At 36.8% G+C, this 21,485-nt stretch overlaps 1 pseudogene; it reads left to right on the top strand.

The window, feature by feature from the left end:
* Positions 1-10,378: 10,378 nt before the first annotated feature.
* Positions 10,379-10,507, top strand: LOC133058245 (U2 spliceosomal RNA; annotated as a pseudogene).
* The last annotated feature ends 10,978 nt before the right edge of the window (positions 10,508-21,485 follow it).

Genomic DNA, 21,485 nt, shown 5'->3' with positions numbered 1-21,485 from the left:
ACTAGAGTAACTCTGGATAGCAGCCTGGAAAAGAACGTCACCATTAAAGTAAATATCAAAAAAAGATCATCTTGTGTCAGTTGGGAGTAGCCAGGGAAAATAAGAACCATTCTGACAGTCAGTATACATACATCAAGTCTCAAACACACAGGTATTTACCCTTTCCTGCATCCATGTTCTCTCAAAACAATAGCAATGTCATATCTAACATCAAGTGTTTCCTCTTAGCTTTTGCCTAAACTCCAACTTACTTTTTCTGGCACTTCTCTTAGTACCTAGTGGTTACAAGAGCATGGTTTGGCCAACAGTGACTCTGGCCAATGGGTGTAGCTGGAATCAGGCACATAGGAAAGGGTTCATCTGTATATCACAGTAGCACCCAGCAGTGGAGCTGTTAGCATTTCCTTTCAAAACTGTCTTGCTGAGAGTTTTGAGGTTTGATCTTTTCAATTTTCACTGGCTTAAAATTTGTCACCAGAGTGTTTTTTGTTTGTTTTTTTTTTTTTTTTTAATGCAGACTTGTCCAGTGGAGAGAGCAATGGCACCCCACTCCAGTACTCTTGCCTGGAAAATCCCATGGATGGAGGAGCCTAGTGGGCTGCAGTCCATGGGGTCGCAAAGAGTCAGGCACGACTTAGTGACTTCACTTTCACTTTTCACTTTCATTCATTGGAGAAGGAAATGGCAACCCACTATGGTTTTCTTGCCTGAAGAATCCCAGGGATGTGGGAGCCTGGTGGGCTGCTGTCTCTGGGGTCACACAGAGTTGGACATGACTGAACTGACTTAGCAGCAGCAGCAGCAGACTTGTCCAAACTGTCAGAAACACTGTCTGGTAAATAATTCTTCACTTGAGGTTTCAGGTAGGAAAAAGAAATAAGATTTACTTAGACTTCATGTTTCTCTTTTGTGTGATTAAGATTATTACATTTATAAACATTCTGTCATTGTGTTGCTTGGAAAGAATAAGTAGTGACCTAAGAAGAAGGTCAGTTTTCTTAAAAGTTTATACCAAAGCCATTCTACATTCTGCTGGATAAAAGCTTTAAAATATATTCCTTGGTTATAATCTTGACTGCATAACCCTTAATTGACAACAGATCTGTTTCTTGTTCCCTAGGGACCAGCACTTTTATGAGGCCTACTATTCTCATTGATATTAAAAAAAAAAAAGATTTATAATGGTATTTGTCATTAAATTCTACAGGAATTTGACAGGCATCTTACACTTTTGCATGAGTCTAAGAGTAAATCCTGGTTTGTTCATTTCCATCAGTGTGGCTTTTGTTCTACAAAGAGAATTTAAGATTCAGAAATAAGCAGCCCAGGTTCCGAAGTAAAAGTGTTAGTCTTCAGTCATGTCTGACTCTTTGCACCCCTATGGACTGTAGCCCACCAGGCTCCTCTGTCCATGGACTTCTCCAGGCAAGAATACTGGAGTGAGTAACTGTTCCCTTCTCCAGGTGAATCTTCCTGACCCAGGGATTGAACCCAGGTCTCCTGCATTGCAGGCAAATTCTTTGCTGTCTTAGCCACCAGAGGAGCTCTCTAGACTCCAAACATCCACCAAAGAGTTCTTGTGTCTCACTGAGTCCCAAAATCCTACATTTCTTTTGTTAAGAATGGCCTACTTGTGCACCTTATTTTATGAACTGGAAACATTCCTAAAACAGTTAATTTAAATTAAAAAATCAAGAGCTACCATTTATTGAGCACACTCACATGCATGGCCTGGTACTGGACATTTCCTTTTATTACTTTATTTCATCCTCATAGCACCCTATAAGATGTGGATATTATCCACATTTAGCAAATAAGTTATGTGAGAGGCCCAGAAACTACTGATGTGACTCAGGGTCATGGAGGCAATAAAATGAAGTCCTAAAATCAGAATCTTGGTGTACTTGACTCCAAGTCCTGTTCATCTTCTGTAGCCACTGCACATTGTAATACTTCAAATATGCCTTGAAATTGACCATTTTCAGAAAGCCTAGTCCATTTTTCCTGAATAATAACCAAAATATTTTTGTATTAAAATGTTGCTTATCTGTATTAATCATTTAAAATGTTGTACACTATCACTTCATGGCAAATAGATGGGGGAAAAGTGGAAACAGTGACAGATTTTATTTTCTTGGGCTCCAAAGTCACTGCAGATGGTGACTGCAGCCATGAAATTAAAAGTCACTTGCACCTTGGAAGAAAAGCTATGATAAACCTAGTCAGAATATTAAAAAGCAGACACATAATTTTCCCAACAAAGGTCCATTTACAGAGCTATGGTTTTTCCAGTAGTCATGTATGGATGTGAGAGTTGGGCTATAAAAAAGCTGAGCACCAAAGAATTGATGCTTTAAAATTGTGGTCCTTGAGAAGACTCTTAAGAATCCCTTGAACCACAAGGAGATCAAACCAGTCAATCCTGAAGGAAATCAATTCTGCATATTCATTGGAAGGACTGATGCTGAAGCTGAAGTTCCAACACTTTGGCCACCTGATGTGAAGAGCCAACTCACTGAAAAAGACCCTGATGCTTGGAAAGACTGAGAACAAGAGGAAAAGGGGTCAACAGAGGGTGAGATGGTTGGATAGCATCCATCTCAATGGAGCTGAGTTTGAGCAAACTTCAGGTGATGGTGAAGGACAGGGAAGCCTGGTGTCCTGCAGTCCATGGGGTCCCAAAGAGTCAGACACAACTTAGCAGCTGAACAGCAACAATACGTTCTAACAGATAATCTGTCTCCAGTATTCCTATTGTGCTTCCAAAAGATTTTCTTAACTGTAGATGGATGGGCTTCATAGAATCAATGACATCCTCTGCAGTTGAAGGCACACTTTACATGTATTTGAAGAAATGTATCTTCTTATGAGGACAAAGGCCCACGTTTCATCATATTCCTTGAGAAAACAAGTTTAAGATTATTGCTCTAAATAGTTAGAAAATTCACTACTTAATGAAATAAGTAGTGAAGAAAGATACTTCAGGAAGATTTACACTACTTCAGAGTATTTCTTTTCCTGTTGAAACATGGAGATTTGGGAAAGAGCAAAGAGAAAAAAGATGTGGAAGGACCTTTAAGATTACAATAGATGATGAACCTACCAAATTTAACCTGTAAGTTCTAGACATTAGGCTTTTTTACTGTGACCCACAAAGTTAACTTTCTGTATAGTTATTTGTTCATTAGAAAGTTAGTTCAATACTTCATATAGAGGCAGACCTGGGTAAGCAGTAAACACTTAGTAAAAGTGCTGTGTGCAACACTCAAGAAGTCAAAGGATAAGTGAGATTCTTTACTGCCTGTAAAGAAAGAACTGGGAGAGGGGTGGCTCAGCTGTGGTCTATGGTTCAGATCAGGACCATTCCAGCTCCATGATTCTGTTGAGTGTACAGGAAGAAGGTCTCAGGGCCATGAGAGCATCAGTAGTGGTATGGATGTCAATTTCTAAGACTTCAGTTTCCACATTTGATCATTGCTAATATGGGTCAGTCTGAAGATTCACCTTCTAAGGAGACTCTCCTTTCTCATCTCCCCTTTCAAAGTTATCTTTTCTACACTTTAACAAAAAGGAAAAGAGGACACAGTTTTCACTTATTCTTCCATGGTGCTCTGCCTTGGAATGGGAAAACCTTCATAAGGAAAGGAAAAAACAGAAATATTGCAGTTGGTAGTGAGAAACGGAATGACCAACTATTATGGGGAATTTCTTTGAATTTAGTTGTTCCCAAGTACACAACACAAATTGAAGAGAACCTAACTCAATTGTTATATTACATCAAATAATTATTTATGATAATTAAGTCATCCTGATATCTTTTTGGCCTGTATCTGAGAAGAAATTTAGAGAATTGAGGAGTTCTACTACTGCATTATTTTCATCCCTATCTATTTTTTAAATAAACTTTTTACCCCAGTGTTTCTATTAAATAAAGGAAAAGATTAATAAATTTCAGGCTGGGGTCAGTCCCATTCTAACTGTAAATAATATTTATCCTTGAACATATAAACTAATCTTAACAGCCCATCTATTTTATAAAAAGATGCATTTCCAAATCATAGATGTTTTGCATCATAAGATGCAGTTTATAAATAATAATTATTTATATGTGTTGTTTTGATCAACTCTCAACTATAAATAATAGTACTGATAACTCAACCCAGAAAAAAATTTATTTAAAACTTAGAACCTTAAGATAATAGGAAAAAATTAGATCTCTAATTTTAATTTTGATATATATTCTAGGACAGAAAATAGATGTGATAGAATGAACAAAAATAGACTTTCAAGCTTAAAACATTATATTTGAATAAAATTCTTTGATGATATCAAAGAAAATATGAATTCAGGAAGAAAATGGGATAATGGAAAACTTTTGTGTTTTAAAGAAGAGATTGTATTGCATTTTTCAAGTGGTTAATAGTTGATGGTATATCAATACTCTTGGTATAAGATTTAATTAAATGAAACAGTACTGTATAAAATGTTTATATTTATAATACATTATTTCTTACGTTCTCTACAGCCAGTGGGTGGATAGCAAATTGGCAGCAAGTCTCCTAGAGGAGAAAAATACCCTGATTTGTAGCATTTTTTCAAATTCTGTATTGTAAATTTTTCTCACGTACAATACAGTTCAATACAATACAGGCTACAACACATGTGGGTTCAATCCCTGGGTCAGGGAGATCCCCTGGAGAAGGAAAAGGCAACCCTCTCCAATATTTTTGCCTGGAAAATCCCACAGACAGAGGAGCCTGGTAAGCTATAGTCCATAGGGTTGCAAGAACCCAGGTCTCCTGCATTTTGGGCAGATTCTTTACCAGCTGAGCCACAAGGGAAGCCCCAAAATACTGGAGTGGGTAGCTTACCCCTTCTACAGGGGATCTTCCCCACCCAGGAATCGAACCAGGGTCTCCTGCATCACAGGAGGATTCTTTACCAACTGATCTATGAGGGAAGCCCAAGAGTCAGACACTCCTTAGCAAATAAACAACAACAACTACCCATGGAACTTTAAAAATAACTAGATTCTAGGGCTCTAATTCATCCTCTAAAGCTAGAATCACCAGTGACGGGGTCAGCCAGCTTTGCTGACCCAGGGATCAAACCTGCATCTCCTGCATTGGCGGGAGGATTCTTTACCAGGGAAGTCTGTGGCTGCCCAACAGGATCAGGATAAGGGGGAAAGGAACTGACACTGAAGTCTTCTCTCAATTTAAATGTACAGCAGTTAGAAAACTTCAACGAAGCTAACTGTATGCTTCTCTTACTAGAGAATTTGGGAAAAGTTTTGGCCCCTTTAGGACTTTCCCCACTGCACACAGCCAATCACATTAGGCAGCTATAAGAATTAAATGAAATCACACACCTGAAAGAGCTGCATAAGATAACTGTATTTTACATATAAAGAGAACAGAGTGTTATTTCAAATCCAAACTGAGATCAAAGAGCAACAGTAAATGTCCAAGCCTACATGTGTGCTGTGAGTTCCAGGCCTAGCTATGTCTGGGACCATGGTGTGGTCATTAGCTGATTGGCAAGAGCAGAGCTGCTCTAAAGGACCATGAGGTCCTTGGGGTTTCTTTTTCATGGGTTCTGTGCAACTCAGTTAAAGGTCTGACCCTGGGCTATCCTGGGCTTTACTGGACATCTGTGTTGTTCACTCACCATTTGGGACCTTAGTTTTGTGTCCTCAGTTATAATCTGTATCCAGCTATAATCTAGTCATGATGATGACTCCATTTCATTTACTATATATATTGTTGGAAGAGAAACATTAAATTTCAAATAAAACCCTGCTCTCTCCTTCTCCCACTTTATTCACTTATGTCTGATCCCTAGAGTAGGTTTCTAAACATATAGTTCCATTCATTAACCCAAACACAGGATGAAAAACTCTAATTGTTCCTGAGAGCATGAGAATGGTTCCTCCAAGACTGCTCAGAGTGGCCACAGCCTTAGAGAATGGGAGCCTGACAAATGGATGGGACTTTCCACTTATATTTCTTTCCTCGCTCCCAGGAGGTCCTTGAAATATAAAATGCTTACTCATAACCACTATAGGATGTTATATCCTTATTTAGTGCACATTAAAACACTTGTGTGAGCAATTGCTATTATGTATTTCCTGCTGAGATGTTCCCAGGTGCTGAAGAAGTTGACTTGTTTGCTGTGAGAAAACATAATGTTCATTTTAATGTTTGGTGTCTTTTTCTTAACAGCTCAATGTCTCACAGCATACTATAAACATACACAAAAGCACAGCCAATACCCATATGTTTGCAGATACAATAAAGCATTACAGATTTTATTGAAGGTCTGGTTTCACTTCTCATCCCCTCAGAGGGAGCAACTCTCATGAAGCTGGTTCTTCCTTATGTATAATTTTATATTTTCACTATACATATATATTTCTATAAATAATATTATGAAGTAATGAATGATTTAAAGCTTTATATGCATAAATTGTGTACACCAATATGAATTTTTTCATGATATTGTTTAAAACATCTGTAAGTAAATGGTTTTATATAGTTTAATGCTATTTTTCTTTTTAGTTTTTTCTTTTTTTCATATAGGTATATATATATTTCAATGCATTTATTTTCAATTTTTTCCCTAGTTTTTCATTACTACAAGAGTTTGTAAAGTGAGCATTTTTCTACACATCTCCTTTTGTACATACATGCAGATTCTTCTAAGTTTCGTATGTAGAAATGATTTTCCTTGATACAGTCAACTTTACTGTATCAAAAAATCTTTCAATATGTTACTTTGTTACTTTCTAAAAACCTTACAGTTCCCTCAGCACTCTGACTATTAATCAATCTAAAATGAATTTTCAGTGTCGTGTGAGGCAAGGAACATTATTTGTTCAACTGGAAAAATAATCTATCCTTGAAAAATGTGTTAACTAGTTTATCTTTTCCCCAGTGATTTTACCCTGGTTTTGTAGTATAATGAGTTTCCACATTTATGGATTCTCTACTCTGTCCCATTGGTGGTCCACTTCTGTGCCAGCTCCATGTGGTATTGTTTATTCTACTTGTGTATGAATCTTGATAACTTAAAGGCAACTCATTCTTCAAAGTCATCTTAGCTATTCTTTGTCTTTTATTCTTCTATATGAGTTTTATCACCAATTTTTGAAGTTTTGTCTGTATTGCTACTAGGAATTTTACTAAAATTGTGTTAAATTGTAGAACAATTTTAGGGGAAACAAAACCTTCAGGTAAATTTTCTATTTGTGTAGGACTATTTTTATATCCTTCAAAATTATTTTATTATAGTTTGTGCAGTAGATGTTTGGATGTATTCCTGTGCATCTCAAGGTTATTTTGTTATTGTCATTGTCTTTTCCTCCACCATCAAAATTTATTTTACTTTTCAGCATATGATAAACTTTTTCAATCAGACTCTTATGCCTTAATTTAACCTAGATCAATTTTCTTTTACCATTTCTGTTTTTGTTTGTTTGTATTGTTTTGGTTCTATCTTTCTGAAATTTCTTTAGACAGAGTTTGAACTTACATTCCTTCTCCATCACCCTTAGTTCTTAGAGTTCTTTGTTTATTTTTCACTATGTTTTAGAAGATTTTCTTGAATTTATCTTCAAGATAATCAATCTAGTCTTGAGGAATGACTATTATAGAATTTAGTCATTGGATGAACTGAATATTTTATTTCTGTAATCATGTATTTATTTTCCAAGAAGTTGTTCTCCTTTTATGACTGATCTTTTTTATTAGCAGCCTTTTTTTTTTCTTTCATAGATTAAGTATTCTCTTGTAATCGCTGAGGGTATTATTAAGAATATTTAAACATTTTCTCTGTACTCTATATTTTTTTTTTCCTTAATGGTTGGGTATTCTGTTTGTTAATCTTTGCTTTACCCTTTGATTTTTCTCAGGTATCTGGTATCCCTTATATGCTGTATCTTTGCATGAAGAATTTGGCTGATTGGGGTAGGTAGAGGGTATGAATTTTCTCAGCTATTCTGAATGTATAACTGGACAAAACATTAGCTCATACAATTACCAAAATAAAAAGGTTCATTCAGTACAGAATCTCATGCACTTCCTTCATGGTTTTAGCTGTTTTGACTTTTCCCCCTTCTTCAATTGCTGTCAAGACCTAGAGTTGGATATTGACTAGACATGCAGACCTTTGTAGCTACGTGAATTTGCATGAAAACTCTACCATGAATTGGCTGTGTGACCCCAAGGTCACTTGATCTCTCTGTTTCTCATTGAAATGGGAAAAGTAGCAGAATCTACCTTGTAAAATTATGGTGAAGATTAAATGATCCACTACATAGAACAGGACCTGGCACATAGTAATGCTTTATTAGTGTTAAGAGTTTTTGGTAATTATGTCATTATCTCAATGATAACATAAGTTAGGCCCTGATAGTCTTTTTATTGAGGTATAATTGACACACAGCATATTTGTTTCAGGTATATAATACAATGATTCAGTGTTTGTATACATCATGAAATAATCTCCACAAATAAGTTCAGTTAACATCAACACTGCACATAGTTACACATTTCTTTTTTCTTGTGATGAGACCCATTATTCTTTTTTTTTTCCATTTATTTTTATTAGTTGGAGGCTAATTACTTTACAATATTGTAGTGGGTTTTGCCATACATTGACATGAATCAGCCATGGATCTACATGTATTCCCCATCCCAATCCCCCCTCCCACCTCCCTCTCCACCTGATCCCTCTGGGTCTTCCCAGTGCACCAGTCGTGAGCACTTGTCTCGTGCATCCAACCTGGGCTGGGGATCTGTTTCACCCTAGATAATATACATGTTTCGATACTGTTCTCTCAAAACATCCCACGCTCGCCTTGTCCCACAGAGTCTAAAAGTCTGTTCTGTACATCTGTGTCTCTTTTTCTGTTTTGCATATAGGGTTATCGTTACCATCTTTCTAAATTCCATATATATGCATTAGTATGCTGTATTGGTCTTTATCTTTCTGGCTTACTTCCCTCTGTATAATGGGCTCCAGTTTCATCCATCTCATTAGAAATGATTCAAATGAATTCTTTTTAACGGCTGAGTAATATTCCATGGTGTATATGCACCACAGCTTCCTTATCCATTCGTCTGCTGATGGGCATCTAGGTTGCTTCCATGTCCTGGCTATTATAAACAGTGCTTCAATGAACATTGGGGTGCACGTGTCTCTTTCAGATCTGGTTTCCTCAGTGTGTATGCCCAGAAGTGGGTTTGCTGGGTCATATGGCAGTTCTATTTCCAGTTTTTTAAGAAACCTCCACACTGTTCTCCATAGCGGCTGTACTAGTTTGCATTCCCACCAACAGTGTAAGTAGGTTCCCTTTTCTCCACACCCTCTCCAGCATTTATTGCTTGTAGACTTTTGGATAGCAGCCATCCTGACGGGCGTGTAATAGTACCTCATTGTGGTTTTGATTTGCATTTCTCTGATAATGAGAGATGTTGAGCCTCTTTTCATGTATTTGTTAGCCATCTGTATGTCTTCTTTGAAGAAATGTCTGTTTAGTTCTTGGGCCCATTTTTTGATTGGGTCATTTATTTTTCTGGAATTGAGCAGCAGGAGTAGCTTGTATATTTTTGAGATTAATCCTTTATCTGTTGCTTCGTTTGCTATTATTTTCTCCCAATCTGAGGGCTGTCTTTTCACCTTGCTTATAGTTTCCTTTGTTGTGCAAAAGCTTTTAGGTTTAATTAGGATTGGAAGAATCAATATTGTCAAAATGACTATACTACCCAAAGCAATCTATAGATTCAATGCAATTTGTATCAAGCTATCAACAGTATTTTTCACAGAACTAGAACAAATAATTTCACTATTTGTATGGAAACACAAAAAACCTTGAATAGCCAAAGTAATCTTGAGAAAGAAGAATGGAACTGGAAGAATCAACCTGCCTGACTTCAGGCTCTACTACAAAGCCACAGTCATCAAGACAGTATGGTACTGGCACAAAGACAGAAATATAGATCAATGGAACAGAATAGAAAGCCCAGAGATAAATCCACGAACCTATGGACACCTTATCTTTGACAAAGGAGGCAGGACTATACAATGGAAAAAAGACAACCTCTTTAACGAGTGGTGCTGGGAAAACTGGTCAACCACTTGTAAAAGAATGAAACTAGAACACTTTCTAACACCATACACAAAAATAAACTCAAAATGGATTAAAGATCTAAATGTAAGACCAGAAACTATAAACTCCTAGAGAAGAACATAGGCAAAACACTCTCTGACATAAATCACAGCAGGATCCTCTATGACCCACCTCCCAGAATATTGGAAATAAAAGCAAAAATAAACAAATGGGGCCTAATTAAACTTAAAAGCTTTTGCACCCATTATTCTTAAAAGAACACTCTCCTGAGAAATTAAATGGATTTTGGGGACTAAGAGTTGGAATAGGAGCTTGCTCTGTCCACTCTATGCATCAACGTGGTATTACAGTACTTCCAGTAATGGTGCACCCCCTTTGGGGAAAAAATATTGTTTTAAAAATAAGACTGAGTATTGATGTTTCTACAGATAAGCTTGGAGAAGGAAATGGCAACCCAGTCCAGTATTCTTGCCTGGAGAATCCCATGAATAAAGGAGCCTGGTGGGCTATGGTCCATAGGATAGCAAAGAGTCAGACACAACTGAGTGATTGAGCATGCACATGCACAGACACATGCATGCACACACACACACACACACACACACACACACACACACACACACACACACTCCTGAGAAATTAGCTTCATATTTTAGAGAGCAGTTCTCAGGAATTCACCTGTATATAAACAGTGCTGGTTTGCTTAGTGGGAGAGGAGGAGGGACAACAGAGACAAAGCTGTTAGAACACCTTTTCAATTCTTTACTTTGAAATATCATTGAAATCTCTAGTAGTTTTTCTGTGTAGATTTTGACCCCTCTTTCTTTATACTTGTTATTTTTCTGTTCCACCAATTTGCTCTTAACTTTTCAGAAATTCCTCAAATTTTCTAAGTTATTTCACCCTTTCTCATTTCTTAATTGGAGAAGGAAATGGCAACCCATTCCAATACTCTTGCCTGAAAAATCCCATGGACAGAGGAGCCTGGTAGGCTACAGACCATGGGGTTGCAAAGAGTTAGACACGACTGAGCAATTTTACTTTCATTTTTTCTTTTTCATTTCTTAATGAAGGTGTAGATTTATCCTTTATGAAATGTTTTTATGTCATCTCAAGAATTATGTTGCAGGAAAGGAGTTAGAAAGTTGTTTGTTCCATAACCTTAACCCAAATGCTGTTCTTTGGATTTTTCAGGAAAAATTGTGTGACCTTGGCTAGAGCATGTTTAATGATTCAATGGAAGGGATGCAGATTTTAGAAGGTTCAAAGGTGAGTTGTGGATGCAGAAGTCACAGGGCAAGTATAGATGACTACCTACACAGTGGTAACATTTCCAATTTAGATTATCATTTGCTATTTCACATGTGGCATGCATATCTTTACAATAGATGTAACAGAAATATTATGCAATATTTCAGAGGAGCTGATAGCATGAAGGGCAGCATGTGCTCCATGATGCTGGAAGTGTAGATCTTGAGCAAAGAGTATAGATCTCAAGAGGCCAGAGGCTCCAGTTCCAACAGCTGTTCAAACACAGGTTTGTTAAGTCGCTTTGAATAAATTACTTTAGTTTTTCCAGAGTATTATTTCCTGTCCCCTACCCACCTCAGAATTGCTCTGTGAGGATTTGTAAGCAAAGCACTTAAGACTTTTTAGCTCATTTGTGTATGCCTCTCAAGGTTATACATTGATAGGCCTCTAATTGCTCAGTTGCCCTTTGAGAACACATTCTCTAAGTCAGGGTTTCTGAGACATCCATGGCCCACCTACTTTAAAATTACTTTATTTCATTATTTAAAAGATTCTTAGCAGCAACCCAAGGCTACTGAACCAGAATTTCTATGGATGAGCCCGATAATCAGCATTTTCCCAGTCCTTTTATGAGTCTTTCCCAGGCCAAGTTTGGATGATCACAGCTTTAGGGCAGGGAGCTCCCCAGGCCTGCCAACTAAAGAGTTGGTTAACGTAAAATAAGTTACAGATATTTTTTATGTGAAAGGACAACCACAGTTTAAAATTTTTATAATTTTTAAATCAGCATAATTAAGATGTTCTTAAGTGATAGCAAACTTTTAAGGGAAAAATTGACTTAATCTGAAGCATTTTGGATGAAAATATAAAAATCTGTAAGACTGTCATACATTCCTTTCATCATCATTTTGGAATGTATTGCTACTACATCAAATACAGTTTCTGAGGTAAAACTGGATAGTTATAGGAGTCACACATGAGTCCTCTTTTCCCTTTAGATCCAGTCTGCAGGACGTCAGGGTAGAAGGAAGTGAAGTCTCCAGATCCTTCCATCTGTCACTGTAGACAAATGATAGGAAAGAGGGAAACTACTCCAGCCAAACAAAACTTGTAAAAGAGGCCCAGCCTTGGAAATCTCCGTGGTGATGCCCAACTGCTCTAATTCATTGTAAGAAGCCTGGAGACTGGGACTCTGCAGACACGCAGAGGAAATCCTGTTTACCGTCCTGGGGTCAATCCTTGGAGCCAGGTCTCTAAGAGCTTGCCACTGCAGGCTGCTCCCAGAGTCGACTTGGGTACTTGCTTCCCTCTGCCTGCCTGGCTCCCTCACGACTGCCAAGATGGTCTACATACTTGAAAGGTCTTTCAGTCTTAATATTAAGGGAAAAGCAGTAAGTTGAGTGCTCAAATCCTTTGGTAAATATTTTCTCTGTCATATACATTATAATTTTGGTTCTAACACAATTGATTTCGTGATAGCAAACAACTGCAAAAATCTCTCTTTTTTTTTACTGAATAGGAAGTTTCTTTGAAATAATTATATTTAATTTATTGTTTTTACACCTTTTGAAATCCCTCATAGGAACAGTTGTATTTAATTTTTCTTTCTGTTTCTGTAATCAAGAGGATTAATACCATCTTGAAAGAAAAACCTTAGTTTAGCCTTGTCTTTTTAGCTCTCTGTCAAAATCTTTTCAAATATCCTAATGAGGTCATTGGTATTTTTGAAATCACTATTAAATTCTGAACCAAAGCTAAACTCCACCATATATGAAACTGCTGGAGCTGCTGAAAGAGTCAGTGAGCCAGTGTACAGACAAAAGTTAAGTGTAATTCTTAGCCATCTGGGAGCATCTACATTTGGTCTTTTCCTGAGAACACATCATTGGAATCTCTAAATAGTTAGATATTTATTGTCAACTCTGATTTTAATATCTAGGGCTACTCTTATCTAGTCAGAGACTTTATTTCAACATTTTCCTGGGAATTATTTGGAAGCACTAATGAAGAAAGCAGATATTTTCATTCAAAATAAAGCAGAGCATTGAAGAAACAGTATTTCAAAAGAACTTCCCTGATGGCTCAGTGGGTAAAGAATCCACCTGCAATGCATGAGACACAGGAGATTCGAGGTGGATCCTTAGCTTGGGAAGATCCCCTGGAGGAAGAAATGGGTACCCACTCCAGCGTTCTTGCCTGGAAAATCCCACGGACAGAGGAGCCTGGTGGTCTACAGTCCAAAGGGTCGCAAAAGAGTTGGATGACTGAACAATTAAGAACACACAGTAATTCAAAAAGTGTTGGTTATTTCAATGCTGAATACTAACTTGTAACAATAAGCAAAATTTAACATCTGAATAAATCAACACATCTTCATTCTCATTTTCGGTAAAGGTAATAGACCTTAATGAGTATAAATAGATTTATTTTTTCCCCCAGCCTTCACTCTTCTCTCCAAACATTCATTAATGGTCTAAGTTTTATCTTCTTTCAGATAATGGACAACTAAGAGGGAAAAGGCACAAAATCAAACTATCAGGATGCTTGCTGAATCATAAAAATTTTTCATCTATTTTTGTGACAAATTGCATTATGTATTTGATAATAACACTACTAGCATTTTAATTCTATATGCTAAAGAATCTGCCTGCCAATGTAGGAGACACAAGAGATGTGGGTTCAATCCCTGGGTTGGGAAGATTCCCTGTAGGAGGAAATGGCCCCTCACTCAAGTATTCTTGTCTGGAAAATTCCATGGTCAGAGGATCCTGGTGGGCTACAGTCCATGGGGTGACACAAAATTGGACATGACTGAGCACACACAAATGAAATGTGAGCTCCTTCAGTGCACAAACCAAATTATATTTGTTTATTCTCTTCATACAGACTTGCTTTTTGCCCAACCTGGGGAGAAGGAGGACTTATGTCCAGAGACCAACTCCAAAGATTCTGCTTGGCCATGGCAGTTTTTAATGGGAAAAAAAGGAAGTGGAGGGAAGAATCTCAGTGAATCATTGAGGTAGGAGGTAGGGTTCTGCATATTTCTCCATCACTGACTTGTTATTCAGATAATATCTTGCCTGCATGAACTGTCTGCAGGATTGCTAAGGGGGCTGTTGGGAGAGAGAGCTAGTCATTTTTTAATAGCTTAATTCTGCATTCTTCTTCTCATCTGGAAAAAGAATGAACGGGTTAGACAACAGTGTGCATTTAGATAGCATGTCAGGAATTAATTTCAGTTGCTTTGTGATCTCATTGTTACAACTGGTCCTTTTAAATTTAGAGGGGAACAAAAATGGGGCAAAAGAGCTGCTTTCATAGATGCTGCAGAAGAGGGTGGATGGAGCCCTAGAGGAACAAGAATTTGAAAGTGAGTTTTCTTCTCAATACAAGGTTCATGATGAGTTCCTGGAGATTAAAGGAGCCTTACCTTTGAATGACTTGGCATGCTAAGTAGAAAAAGTAGAGGATTAATATTAATAAATCTAAAAATCTACAGAACCCATTTGGGAGCTGAGAGCCAACAGGCTTGAGAGAAATGCACAGATAACAGGTGTTTCCTTGAATAATAAAATATTTTGATATTAGGAAAATTTTTCGTGAAAGTCTAGAGTTTTAACTTCTCTTAGAGTTCAATAGATTGGTCAACCAATGACAATAAATTCTTTGGAGCTGATTTGAGACTACTCTCTTGTTGCAACCTCAGTTCTCCAGTCTAATTGGCTAACCTCTAGTGTTTTATTTTCTTTAGATACTTGGGTTTGTAACCCCTCCCCTACTATAGACACTTAAAATTTAAAGTTAACCAGAACAAGTTGGATATTCTTGGCATTTAAAAACATTTGCAATGAGTTTTCGGTGAATTAAACTTGTTCTTTGTTGGTACACCCACCAGGAAACTCAGGCCTATCTTGAGACCCCAACCAACACCCATCCCCAACAGTGAAATTCAAATATCACTCAGGAGCATCTGGCAAATAACCATCTTGACAGTGAGTCCCAACATTGTGTGAAAAAATTGGGGTCCATCTTCTAATCATTTGTAGCTTCAAAGATATGACCATAGTGTCAGTGATATCATGAAGATTATTGGTGAAGTGTGATGAGGTACAGATAATATGTCTTTTACTGCCCTGATCCACAGCAAGACTGCTGGCTTTATATGCCACATTCGAGTAATTTTTAAAAAAAAAAAAACAGGAAAAAAACATTTTATGAATTCTTTGAATTGTGGATTTAACATTTTAACATAGTTTGTGAGTGATCCTAAAGATTCACAGAATATAGTTATTTATAATTATGTGAAGGCTAGCCTTTGAAGACTGGTAGGAGCCATACAGGCCATATATACTCATATCACCATGTAGCATTGTTGTCCCATCTTTCTTTTTATGTATGTGCTTTATGGTATATATATTGTATAATAGTATAGTGGTCTCAAAATAGGAAAATGTCATGGACTGACTCTAATAATGACTAGCAATTTAAATAGGTTTTCAGTTTACCTCAGGTGTAGATTTTAAATATTTTTCCAGATTTGGGAACTATTTCCAGTAATAAATCATAAACCATGTTGGCAGAAACATTCTCTAGACTTTCTTTAATTTTGGCTATTACTAGTATATTTATTTTCTTCCTGCACAGGCTTGTTTCTCTAAGGTTAGTACAATTTTTATGCAGAGTCATAATAACCCAGTGATATGTATAAACTAAGAAGTTGGCTTATTTTCCAAATGCTAAGAAAATTGCTTCATTCCAAACTTGTTAATGGTTGTTGCTTCTCAGAAGATAACTCATTTTATTTTTTCATTAAGATTCACTGCCAGAGTTTAAATATTAGTAACTTTAGAATCAGGAATCATAACTTTGAGTCCCAAAGCATAAGATCTAAAATTAATAATAAACTACATGTTTGTAGGTGGGTGGAAGATCTATTGATAAGGAGAAGAAAAAAATGTAATGTTCAACACACAGACCCACTTTTCCATTAGCCAAAGGGTTATTTTATAAACTTAATTTCACTGTGTAGAGATTTGGATGGCAATTATTTGAGGGGGAAAAATAAAGTAGGTCAAAGAAAGCAGAAGAGACCAAACAAGCATCAGAGCAGAAATAGCTCAATGGTCTTGTAAACAACTGATTCTAAGAAGCCACTGACTAACAAGCTGAGCAAGGCCAGAAGTCCTAAGTCCTTGAGGAGCCGTGTCCACCATGGAGCCCCGGGAACAGGGACTTCAAGCGCAAGTAACAGAATCAAAGCATCTCCAAACAGTATTGAAAGTGGGACAAATGATTTGAAATGGTTCATTTTCCCGGCCTCACTCTCTCAAAAGCACTGGTTGCTCAGTTGTGTCTGACTCTGCAACCCCGCGGACTAACTAGGCCCTGTTCATGGGATTCTCCAAACAAGAATACTAGAGTGAGTTGACATTTCTTTCTCCAGGGGGTCTTCTTCTGATTTGTGTCAACTAATCACAATCACTGATTGTGATTAGTGTCACTTCTGATTTGGCAGCAAGACTACAGGTGAAGCTAAGGAAAACCGACTGAGCAGTAATGGGGGAAATTCGTATTCTTGGAGACATTTTTCTAAAAATCCGAAGGAGGAAATACACACTTAGTGTCATTTGTAATTCCTTCCTTAAGTCATGCTTATTTCCAGTCTAGGGAGTAACTTATTTCTGTACTTTGTGATCAATAGCCAAGAATCTTTCTTTTACTTGTAAAGAAAATAATCAGAGATCAAATGGACAATGGAAAAAGTTGTGGGGCCAGAAAACCCTAATCATGCCCACTAAACCATTCCCAATGTTCCACCCCATTCCCAAAGTGTAACCTGCCCTGATCCCAGATCCCACAGGCTGTGGCCCCACATGAAAACAGGTCTTTGGGAAGAATGAATTTCTTTTCTTTCACACAACTCTGGTTATAATCCAATCATTTCTCTTGCTCTCCTCATTCCCTTTTAATTTTTAGCTTTTTCTGCTATCTCAATCAAATGCAATTTAAGCTTAGCATCTTCATTCTTAAAGGATCAGCATTGATCCTTCACAAGAACAGTACTAAGAATGATGCTGCTCTCCTCCATTCACTCAATTCTGACCTGTCATCTCATATTCCCCTGAGATACCAGTAGAAATTGAATGTGTTGATTTTTAACACTGTGTCTGGTCCAAATCTAGAGCTAATTCCAAAGATTATCTCTTATGTGTTAATTACTGTTGTATAATGAAGTGATTCAGTTAAATATGCATATATATGTAATATTTATATGTTCTTTTTCATATTCTTTTCAATTATGGTTTACCACAGGTTACTGAACATAGCTCCCTGTGCTATTCAGTAAGAACTTGTTCTTTATCCATTCTATATATATCAGTTTGCATCTGCTAATACAAAACTCCCAGTCTAACCCTATCCAACCTCACCTCCCCTTGGCAACAACCAGTCTATTGTCTATGTCTGTGGTACTGTTTCTGTTTCTTAGATAGATATATTTTAGTTATCTTACAGATTCCACATATGAGATATCATATGGTATTTGCCTTTTGCTGATTTCCTTCACTTAGTATGAGAATCTCTAGTTGCATCCATGTTACTGTAAATGGTATTAATTTGTTCTTTTCTATGACTCAGTGGTATTCCATTTTATATATGGTTTTAATATCATATTCATATGCAGGTGATTTCCTACCTATATTTATGTTTGCCTTTACTGGTGAGTTTCTACATTCATAATTTTCTTGTTTCTAGTAGTGGCAATTTTTTATTGCTCAGAGAAATTTCTTTGTCAAATCTGGTCTGACAGTGCTGAATTCTCTTAGCTTTTACTTGTCTGTAAAGCTTTTTTTTCTTTTTTTGTGACCACTTGGATGAATTTATTTTTTCATTTATTTTTATTAGTTGGAGGCTAATTACTTTACAGTATTGTAGTGGTTTTTGCCATACATTGACATGAATCAGCCATGGATTTGCATGTGTTCCCCATCCTGATCCCCCCTCTATCAAATATGAATGACAGTCTCACTGAGTAGAGTATTCTTGGTTGTAGGTTGTTCCCTTTTGTCACTTTAAATATACCCCGCCCTCTGACTTGCAAAGTTTCTACTGAGAAATCAGCTGATAATCTTATGAAGTTTCCTTACATAGTTGTTGCTTTTGCTTTGCTGTTTTTAATAATTTTTTTGTCTTTGTCAATTTGATTACTGTATGTCTTGGTATGTTCCTCCTTGGGTTTATCCTGCCTAGGACTCTGTGTTTCCTGGTCTTAAGAGACTATTTCCTTTCCCATGTTAAGAAAGTTTTCAGCTATCATCTCTTCAAATAGAATTTTTTAGGTCCTCTCTCTCTCTCTCTCTCTCCTTCTGGGACACCTACACTGTGAATGGTGGTGCATTTAATGTTTTCTCAAATACCTCTTAGATTGTCTTCTTTCATTTTTATTCCTTTTTCTTTATTCTGTTCCATGGCAGTGATTTCCACCATTCTGTCTTTCAGGTCATTTCTCTGTTTTTCCTGTTACTCTATTACTGATTCCTTCTAGTGTATTTTTCATTTTAATTATTGCATTGTTCATCTCTCTTTATTTGCTCATTAGTTCTTCTAGGTCTTTGTTAAACATTTTTTGTATATTCTCAATTTGTGCTTCCATTCTTTTTTCCAAGATATTAAGTCATTTTCACTGTCATTATTTTGAATTCTTTCTGATAGTTTGCCTATCTCCACTTTATTTAGTTCTTCTGGAGTTTTATGTTGTTCCTTCATCTGGGACATATTCCTCTGCCATCTCATGTTGTCTAACTTACTGTGACTTCAGTGTTGTTCCGTATGCTGCAAGATTGTAGTTCTGGCTTCTGATTTCTTTGCTCTAGTGGGTGAGGCTGTCTAAGAGGCTTGTGCATGATTCTTGAAGTTAAGGACTGGTTTCTGTCTGCTAATATGTATAGCTGATTCTTTTCCCTCTGGTGGACAGGACCATGCTGAGGAACACTTTAAGCAGCCTGTCTGCTGATGAGTTGGTCTGTGTTCCCACTCTGTTGGCTATTTGGGCTGATGTATCCCAGCTTCAAAGCCTACAGGTTGTTGGTTGGGGTTAGGTCTCAATGGGAAATAATATCCTCCATGAAGGCTCACACCAATCATCTGAGGTGCCACTGAGAATGTCTTTGTCTCTGAAGTGAGGCATAGCCACCCCTTTCCTATGCAGGAGATCCTCTAATACTAGCAGGTAGATTCTGGTCCAGTCTCTTATTAGGTCACTGCTTTTTTCTCTGGGTCTTGGTGTGCATTAGATCTTGTGTGAACTCTCCAAGAGTGGAGTTTTTTTGTTTCCCACAGTCTTGTGGAATTCCTGTGACAAACCTTTCTGGTTTTCAAAGAAATATTCCTAGGGTCTTCTATTCCAGTTGCCAGAACCTTAGGCTGGGGTGCCCGATGTGGGGCTTATGACTTTCACACCTTTGGGAGAACTGTAGTATAATTGTTTTTCAGTTTGTGGTTCACCCACCTGGCAGGTATGTGATTGGATTTTTTCAAAATTTCATCCCTCCTATCACCTCTTTGTGGTTTCATATTAGTCTTTGGGTGTAGGGTAGCTTTTTGGTAGCTTCCAGTGGTTTTTTTTTTTTTGGTTGATGGTTGTTCAGTAGTTAATCATGACTACTCTGCCATCTTTCTGGCAAGTCCTTTACATTCTCTTTCTGATATTTCATTATTGATATAAAGGAATGCAATCAATTTCTGTATGTTGATCTTGTATCCTGCTATTTTATTGAATATCAGTTCCAGTAGTTTTTGTGTGGAGTCTTTAGGGTTTTCTGTATATAGTATCATATCATCTTCATGTAATGACAACTTTATCTATTCCCTTCCAATTTGGATAATTTTTATTTATTTTTTTGTCTGACTGCTATAAGTAGGACTTCCAACACACTATGTTGAAGAGAAATGATGAGAGTGGGCATCCTTGTCTTGTTCCAGATTTTAGCAGGAAAGATTTCAACTTTTCTACACTCAGTATTATATTGCAATGCATTTACCATAAACAGCTTTCACTATTTTGAGATCTGTTCCCTGTGTATCACTTTGGTAAGAGCTTTTATTATGAATGGATGCTGAATTTTGTCAAATGCTTTTTTTGCATCTATCGAGAGGATCATGTGTTTTTTGTCTTTTGTTTATGTGGTGCAACATTTTGATTGATTTGTGTATGTTGTACTGTCCTTGTGAACTTGGAATGAATCCTACTTTGTCATAGTGTATGATATTTTTCATGGTCTGTTAGAGTTTGTTTATTAATATTCAGTTGAGAATTTTTTGCATCTATATTGATATTGGCCTGCAGTTTTCTTTTTTAGTGTTGTCTTTTGTCTAGTTTGGTATCTGGATCATGGCGGCTTCAGAGAATGTCCTTGGGAGTGTTTCTTCCTCTTCAGTTTTTCGGAAAAGTTTATCTTTTTCTTCTTGATTTAATTTTGGTGAACTGTATGTTTCTGTCCATTTCTTCTAGATTGTCAAATATGTTGGTATATATTTGTTCATAGAATTTCCTTATAGCCTTTGTATGTCTGTGGTGTCAGTTGTTATGTCTCCTTTTTCATTTCTTACTTTGTTTATTTGTATTCTCACTTTTTGGTGAGCCTAGCCAAATTTGTTCATCCTTTAAGTGAAGTAGCTCTGGATTTTATTGACTTTTTCTACTGTTTCTTAAAATCTATTTTCTCTGTGATCTTTGTTATTTCCTTCCTTCATCTGACTTTAGGTTTTTTTGTTCTGCTTTTTCTATTTCTTTTTAAAAGGCAGATTAGAATTTTATTTGAGATTTACTTTCTTTTGTTTCCCACCCCCTATTTCTTTTTCTGTGGCTAATTTCAAGTTTCATGACTCAGTCTGAAAAGACGCTTGTGATGACGTCTATACTCTTCAATTTGTTGAGACTTGTTTTGTGCCCTAGTATGTAGTCAATCCTGGAGAATGCTGCATGTATATTTGAAGATAATGTAATTTATTTATTTTTTTTTTTGGGGGGGGATGTAATATCCTTAAAATATAAATTAAATTTAACTCTTCTTTTGCATCATTTAGCATCTCTGTTGCTTTATTT

Source organism: Dama dama, chromosome 5 (genome assembly GCF_033118175.1).
Source record: "Dama dama isolate Ldn47 chromosome 5, ASM3311817v1, whole genome shotgun sequence".
NCBI classification, from domain to species: Eukaryota; Metazoa; Chordata; class Mammalia; order Artiodactyla; family Cervidae; genus Dama; species Dama dama.
Note: the sequence above shows the minus strand (reverse complement) of the source record. Positions and strands in the feature narration are given on the sequence as shown.